Here is a 7500-nt window from a genome sequence, read left to right as displayed (position 1 = left end):
TAAAGTGGTACAAGTCAATGCCATGCGCAGCCAGATGGTTGCACATGAGCTACGGAAGGTAGCGGAACAAGAAGGAATTGATATTCTTTTGATACAAGAACCGAACTCCTGTGCGGGTCGAGTCCCTGGTTTTCCCGCAACAGCACAGGTGGTATCCTCAGGTGGGAACCCCATGAGTGCAATTATAGTATTGAATAAAACTACTAAAACTACGATATTAAATCAGTTCTGTACTGAGCATATTATAGTTGTACAACTAAATCTGCTGTCTTACAGTATGTACGTTGTAAACGTCTACTGCCAATTCAGACATGACATCAAGATTTATCTTGATCAGCTGAATTGGATACTACGAGTTTTAGCCGGGCAGGCTATAATTGTAGCTCTTGATGCTAATGCTAAGTCCCCACTCTGGCACAGCGATGTACAGGACGGTAGGGGTGCGGAGCTTGTTGATTTGATAATGGAAACGCACATGTATGTGCTAAACTTGCCTGGGTACCCCCCGACCTACTCAGGGAGGGCGGGTGCAACATCAAATATTGATGTCACACTAGCAAGCGAGAGGGCAGCACCCCACGTCCATAACTGGCAAGTAAGAGAACATCTTACTGTCAGTGATCATAACTGTATAACATTTGATATAGCGCCGACCATCACGGATGTGCCAGGCGAGTGGGTGGAACGCTTCAATTATGCTCGGACAGACTGGGACCGACTCGTGCAGGTGTTCAGTCCCCCCGAGTTCGGAGAGGACATAGGTAATATTGATGAAGCTGTGGAGGAGCTGGTAAGCTCCGTGCAAACGGCTATCACACTGGCTGTACCTCGAATAGCGAGATACATCTGCAGGGAGTCCACCCCATGGACCCCTGAATTGACTGTGCTCAAACGGTCAGTCAGAAGGGCGCGAAGCAACTACCAAAGGAGCTTTGCCCATGACGAACGACAATACCACCTGCGTATTTATCGTCGTCTGAAGCAGAGATACAAGGATCAGTTGGACATTACAAGGCGCCAATCCTGGGAAAGATTTGTGAACGATCAGCTGGGAACAGACCCTTGGGGAGTTCCTTACAAAATCGTTCGAGAAAAAATAAGATCGCCCATGATGCTGTCTACGCTACGTGCTGGGGATGGAGACATGACCAAGAATTGGGAAGAAACAGCAAGGTTGCTGTTGGATACATTATTGCCTGATGACATTGAGGACCAAGACTCGCACGAGCAGCGGGACATACGTCAGGCGCTGTCGATTCCGTATCTTAACGATACAAACGTGTGCCCTTTCTCAGCAGAGGAGGTAGAAGCAACCATCTGCACCTTTGCAAGGAAGAAGGCGCCTGGTCCTGACGGGATCCCTGTGGAGATCTTACAGGGACTCGCACACTTGGTCGCCCCGGCACTAAGTCGTATTTACAACAGCTGTTTGCAAAGGGGCTATTATCCACTAAAGTGGAAAACTGCAGAAGTTGTAATTATCAGGAAAGGCCCTGATAAAGATCCAACAGTGCCGAAATCCTATCGGCCTATCTGTCTGCTGGATGTAATGGGCAAAGCATTTGAGAAGTTGCTGGCTGACCGTCTCCAGAGTCATCGAACTCTGTATGGTATGAGTGATAGGCAGTTCGGATTCCGAAAGGGTCGCTCCACCCAGGATGCGATCAATGAGGTTTGCCGGATTGTTCACTCTGCGACATCAAAGTATGTACTTGGCATAATGATAGACATCTCAGGGGCCTTCGACAACCTGTGGTGGCCGGCACTCTTCTCTCGTCTGCGAGAGATTGGGTGCCCGCGGCTGCTGTATGGCTGTCTGGAGGCCTACTGTGATGGAAGGACTGCTAAGATAACGGCTCCTGGAGCCGTCGTATCTAAAAGAGTATCCCGTGGTTGTCCCCAGGGATCGGTGTGTGGTCCCATTTTCTGGGATATTAACATGGAACCTTTGTTGAACGTCCTGCAGCGAGAGACTGCAGTTCTGGGAGTCGTTGCTTATGCGGATGATCTCGCAATTCTAGTAGAAGGTGACACTCGCAATGTGATCGAGGACCGATCACGACTGGTTATTGATCTAATAACCAACTGGTGTACGAAGACTAAAATGTCTATAGCACCACAAAAATCCCTATATATGCTCTTGAAAGGCAAGTTAAATAGGGACCCAACGGTCAGAATTGATGGCCAAGTAGTGTCACGACAGAGATATGCCCGTTACCTTGGGGTATATTTAGATGAGAATTGGAGTTTCATTCCGCATATCGAGCAAATAACGACAAAGTCCTTAGCTTTGTTCAATAAGATAATATCAATTGGACAAAGAAGGTTCCATCTGCCGTCAAAGGCAATAAATATTTACCATAACAGTATATTGGCACCAATAGTAGGGCACGCATCCAGTGTGTGGGCCCACAGGTTAGCTCTGGTGCGGCCTGCCGCCGCTGTCAGGCGAATACAGAGGAACGTTCTGTTGAGATGCATTGGAGCATTCAACACAAGTCCAACAGATGCACTGTTGCTAATTATGGGTCTATGTCCATTAGACCTAATAATAAGGCAGCACGCAGCCTTCTATTGGCTGCGCAAACAGAACATCGACAGGGTACAAGACATAATGGGCGTTCCTCTGTTAAGTGTCAAAGCCATTCGCAAGAAAGTGCTTGACATTTGGCAGGACGAATGGGATGGATCCAGTACGGGCCGTAGAGTCCATGGGTTTATACCCACAGTAAGGGGAAGATTAAATAACAAGATAATGAAGCCCTCACAGGGCATAGTTCACTTCCTCACAGGACATGGTCCTTATCCCACGTACCTGCATAAAATAGGGAAAAGGCTAACGCCAGAGTGTGACTGTGGTGCCCACGAAGGATCGCCAGAACACATAGTGTTCGAGTGCCCAATATATGAACAGGCTGTCTCAGGGGAGAGGCAGCTTCTGCGGACCAGAAATGTCAATGAAATATTAACAGACAGCGAAATGTTCAGCAATTTCGCAAAACTCGTTAACAAAATCTCAAGGGAGGCCCAGCGAGCCTACCTTGGGAGAGAGTAAATGCGCTTAAGATCTAATGCGCAATTGTAAATATGTATATACTACGTTTGTTTCAGTCTTGACTTAGAGTAGGTAGTAGTTGTAGTTAGTTCAGCATGGTGGTGGGGGGAATAAAAGAGTAACACAAATGGAGTGGTTTCTCTAGAAGTAGCGGCCCGCCTCCACGTGGCTAGGGACGGGCAACTCTCTGGCAGCGTTCCAGAGAGGCTAAGAGGCCGATGATTGGCATTAAGCAAAGCTACTTAATAACTAGATAGTATGCATGCACTAATAATCCACTTCTGTAGTGTAATAGCAGAGATAGTTAGTCACAATACGCCCACTCAAAAGTGTTAGAAAGTGGGTTATGCATGATCCATAAATTTGGGAAAAAAAAAAAAAAAAAAAAAAAAAAAAAAAAAAAAAAAAAAAAAAAAATTTGTCCCTATACATGAGCCGCGACCTGTACCACTTACGAGCGAGAGACGCGATCGCGTTGCTCACTGTACGGCGTCCGATACCGAGCCATCAGCATGTCGGTCCCCATGCGCGTTGCACTCGCACTCGCAGTCGCAAAAACGTGGGGCAAATATATTACGCGGAAGAGTTATAACAGACCGAGCCCCACTGCATGAGGGGAGTCTTTGTCACTAATGTACACAGATGGAACATTTTGGACTGGAACCAGATTACCCGTACACACGGCGCTGATTAGTAATCAATGCAGAGCCATCAAACTACAGAATATATATACAACTGTCCGTATACATGCTGAAAGAGTCTGCCCACAATGGGAACCACACGTCAGCCAGCCACTCTGATCACGCACCACTCTCTGCTTCTAACGGGCGCACATACAATATGTAAGCACCAGCATGGAACAACATCCAGTGCATCCTCTCCGCCACATTACACAATCCACACTATCACAACCAGACCAGGAGGTCCATGCGGAAAATACAATATCCCACCCTTTCGACATCCACCATTGCGCAGATCAGGCACCAACACCCACACATGTCCTATACAACGGTGCACCCAACATCACAATAGTACCTCCTGTCACAGCGCACAAACAATGACATGAGTCAAAGACACAGGTCTGACACAAGCATAGAATTGGAGCGCCGCCTCTAATAAGCCAAAGGTGCATCCTGACGTGACAAATCTGATCATGTCACAAGCATTCACTTACTATAATCACTATCAACGAACCTGCCGCCCCCGCCCCCCCCCTACACCTTTCCTTACAACAACGTGTAACCTAACCTAACCTAACCTATGTTGTACCTTAACCTAACCTATGTTGTACCTTAACCTAACCTATGTTGTGCCTTAACCTAACCTATGTTGTGCCTTAACCTAACCTATGTTGTGCCTTAACCTAACCTATGTTGTGCCTTAACCTAACCTATGTTGTGCCTTAACCTAACCTATGTTGTGCCTTAACCTAACCTATGTTGTGCCTTAACCTAACCTATGTTGTGCCTTAACCTAACCTATGTTGTGCCTTAACCTAACCTATGTTGTGCCTTAACCTAACCCATGTTGTGCCTTAACCTAACCCATGTTGTGCCTTAACCTAACCCATGTTGTGCCTTAACCTAACCCATGTTGTGCCTTAACCTAACCCATGTTGTGCCTTAACCTAACCCATGTTGTGCCTTAACCTAACCCATGTTGTGCCTTAACCTAACCCATGTTGTGCCTTAACCTAACCCATGTTGTGCCTTAACCTAACCCATGTTGTGCCTTAACCTAACCCATGTTGTGCCTTAACCTAACCCATGTTGTGCCTTAACCTAACCCATGTTGTGCCTTAACCTAACCCATGTTGTGCCTTAACCTAACCCATGTTGTGCCTTAACCTAACCCATGTTGTGCCTTAACCTAACCCATGTTGTGCCTTAACCTAACCCATGTTGTGCCTTAACCTAACCCATGTTGTGCCTTAACCTAACCCATGTTGTGCCTTAACCTAACCCATGTTGTGCCTTAACCTAACCCATGTTGTGCCTTAACCTAACCCATGTTGTGCCTTAACCTAACCCATGTTGTGCCTTAACCTAACCCATGTTGTGCCTTAACCTAACCCATGTTGTGCCTTAACCTAACCTATGTTGTGCCTTAACCTAACCTATGTTGTGCCTTAACCTAACCCATGTTGTGCCTTAACCTAACCCATGTTGTGCCTTAACCTAACCCATGTTGTGCCTTAACCTAACCCATGTTGTGCCTTAACCTAACCCATGTTGTGCCTTAACCTAACCCATGTTGTGCCTTAACCTAACCCATGTTGTGCCTTAACCTAACCCATGTTGTGCCTTAACCTAACCCATGTTGTGCCTTAACCTAACCCATGTTGTGCCTTAACCTAACCCATGTTGTGCCTTAACCTAACCCATGTTGTGCCTTAACCTAACCCATGTTGTGCCTTAACCTAACCCATGTTGTGCCTTAACCTAACCCACGTCGTGCCTTAACCTAACCCACGTCGTGCCTTAACCTAACCCACGTTGTCGCCTAACGTAACCCACGTTGTCGCCTAAACCTGCTCTGTAATTGTTATACGACTCGTTCAATTAGTGTAGTGTTGCCCACCCGCAACCCTCGCAATATAGTTCGCTACTCGCACTCCCCGCTCCCCTGTGTATCGCTTCATGTTAAACACCTTGCAAGTCTTGCTCACTTTCCACATGCTCCTGCTGTACACTGTAATGTGGATGGCAGCAGGACGTACATGCCGCCCCTCCCCACGTCCCCACCTTGCCCCCTGCCTTCGCAAGCTGGTTGGTGAGAACTTTGCATGTTCAATGCCCTCCGCATGCGACGTACTCAGGCTACGTTGTGGTGCGGCCTGTGTCAACTGTCCGCTAATGTCGTACGCGTAAACCACAATCTGTACTGCACATTCGTCCTTATGTACTGAATGATACATCGTGGCACATGTGTGACCGTACAACGACTGCGCCCAAAAACGGCGGACCATACAGTGCAAATATTGTGCACGCAGCTACGTGTCGTCTCCCTATGAGAGCTGGATTGCAGTGTGGTACGCCATAGAGACGTGTGGGAGGAACGGACGCCGTGGATGGCGATCAGCATGAGCTGTCTGTTGATGTATTCGGACCTAGTCGTCTCTCCTCACACACCGTGATGGCATGGTGCACCGCGTTCCATATCTGCGACATGCTACAGAGGCCGGTTGACAGTCGTTCGAGCAATGGACATCGCATACGTACGGGGGCCACCTTCCACGTATTGTCTAGGCGTGCACATTTTGTTGCGTGTATGTGGGCAGACGTAGTGTGGCGTGACACCTGACACAGGCATGCAATAATCGTGGAAGTTGCAAATGGCGATGGACGCCTGCGTTTTCTGGTGAAGTTACGCAAATGAACAAATGGTAACCTGTTGTGGTGCGGTTGTTCTCGCTAGGGGTGAATCGGTGATGGCGACGATAGGTTGAGGTACTAACCGGTTGTTCCAGCGATACCCACCATGCCGACGAAACTGAACGGCATCTGGGTGTGAAGCGATACGCGGCGGTGGCTGGGTGGGACCGTCCCCGGCCGGTGAGGGGGCGCCTCCCGGCGTGCTGGCCGCGCGGTGCGTGGGCGCACGCGCTACAGCCGGCTGGTGGGGGCGGCCAGTGGCAGGCGCGCCGGCCGACGGACGCGGCAGGCGTCGCAGCTGCGCGCCGGCGCACCCTGCGCGCGGCGCCGTGCGGCCAAAGTAGGTCCTCGCGGGCCCGGTGCGAAGCGCGGTGGACATCTTCAGTGTGCTGGTCCGATTGAGGACTGTGTGCGTTGAGGATGCGCTGCCGCCCGGCGCTCGGCGCCGCGACGCCGTCTGCTGCTCGGTCGCCCCAGCGGTTCTCGCTGGTGGTTTGTATCGCAGCTGTGCGGATGTGTTGGCGCGTGCGCTGTGCTGGGAGAGTTCGCTTCGGCACCCAAGTGGGGCTTTTGTCCTTCTGTGGCGCTGGCGTTGGAGCTGCCGGTCACCGTAGGTGGCGCGTGTTGTCTCCCGCCGGCAATGCCACGACAGCACGCTCCCGGGCCTCTGTCGGCAGCGGCAAGCTCAGTTGGGAGCACGGGTGGTCGCACCGAAAGCGTCTACTCGCCTAACTCCGGGCGATTGCGCCTCTCTCGAACCCGACCAAGTACTTGGGACGGCGCTGCGCGCCGCCGGGACCTGAGAGGGTTTCGAGGTGTATTGTGCAGGGGAGCTCAGCCTCCTCCTGTTTGCAGAATGATTGAGCGGACGCTTGCGTGTTCGCGCGGGCCCCCGGGACACACTCCCGGGCGGCCGGCTGCTCAGCTCTAGTTGACGCAGCTCCCTGGTTGATCCTGCCAGTAGTCATATGCTTGTCTCAAAGATTAAGCCATGCATGTCTCAGTACAAGCCGCATTAAGGTGAAACCGCGAATGGCTCATTAAATCAGTTATGGTTCCTTAGATCGTACC

The 7500-nt window shown here is 50.1% G+C and overlaps 1 non-coding gene across 1 annotated transcript in view; it reads left to right on the top strand.

Moving 5' to 3' along the window:
• Nucleotides 1-7370: 7370 nt before the first annotated feature.
• LOC124728280 overlaps nt 7371-7500 on the top strand; it is a 1909-nt gene continuing 1779 nt past the window's right edge. The window contains exon 1 of the ribosomal RNA XR_007007287.1: nt 7371-7500. This exon is cut by the window's right edge and continues 1779 nt beyond it. This is a non-coding gene — a ribosomal RNA (small subunit ribosomal RNA).

The sequence above is a fragment of the Schistocerca piceifrons genome, unplaced genomic scaffold (assembly GCF_021461385.2).
Source record: "Schistocerca piceifrons isolate TAMUIC-IGC-003096 unplaced genomic scaffold, iqSchPice1.1 HiC_scaffold_1148, whole genome shotgun sequence".
NCBI lineage: Eukaryota > Metazoa > Arthropoda > Insecta > Orthoptera > Acrididae > Schistocerca > Schistocerca piceifrons.
The sequence above is the reverse complement of the archived record's forward strand: the minus strand, read 5'-3'. Positions and strand labels throughout refer to the sequence as shown.